The sequence below is a fragment of the Phalaenopsis equestris genome, unplaced genomic scaffold (genome assembly GCF_001263595.1).
Source record: "Phalaenopsis equestris unplaced genomic scaffold, ASM126359v1 Scaffold000972, whole genome shotgun sequence".
NCBI lineage: Eukaryota > Viridiplantae > Streptophyta > Magnoliopsida > Asparagales > Orchidaceae > Phalaenopsis > Phalaenopsis equestris.
In genome coordinates this window covers 124,976-125,241 of record NW_018165411.1, presented here as the reverse complement: position 1 = coordinate 125,241, position 266 = coordinate 124,976, and positions in this window count along the sequence as shown.

The following is a 266-nucleotide window of genomic DNA, read 5'->3' as shown; positions in this document are numbered from 1 at the left end:
ACTTTAAATTAGCCAATGTTCTTTATAGCATCTCAAGTAAGGGTAAAGAATATTATTGCTCCTATTTGACACAATACAATTTGCATAATTCCACAACAAAATTCCAACACATATTGCTGATTCATGATAAGAAGAAAGATATTTTCATATTAAATACTTTTCTTCTACAAAAACTTTAGTTATCTTTTTAAGTTATTATTGTTTCGTTAAAATATCAAAAATACCAAAAATATTTAAATTTTAAATTCCTGCAAAAATCATTTTTA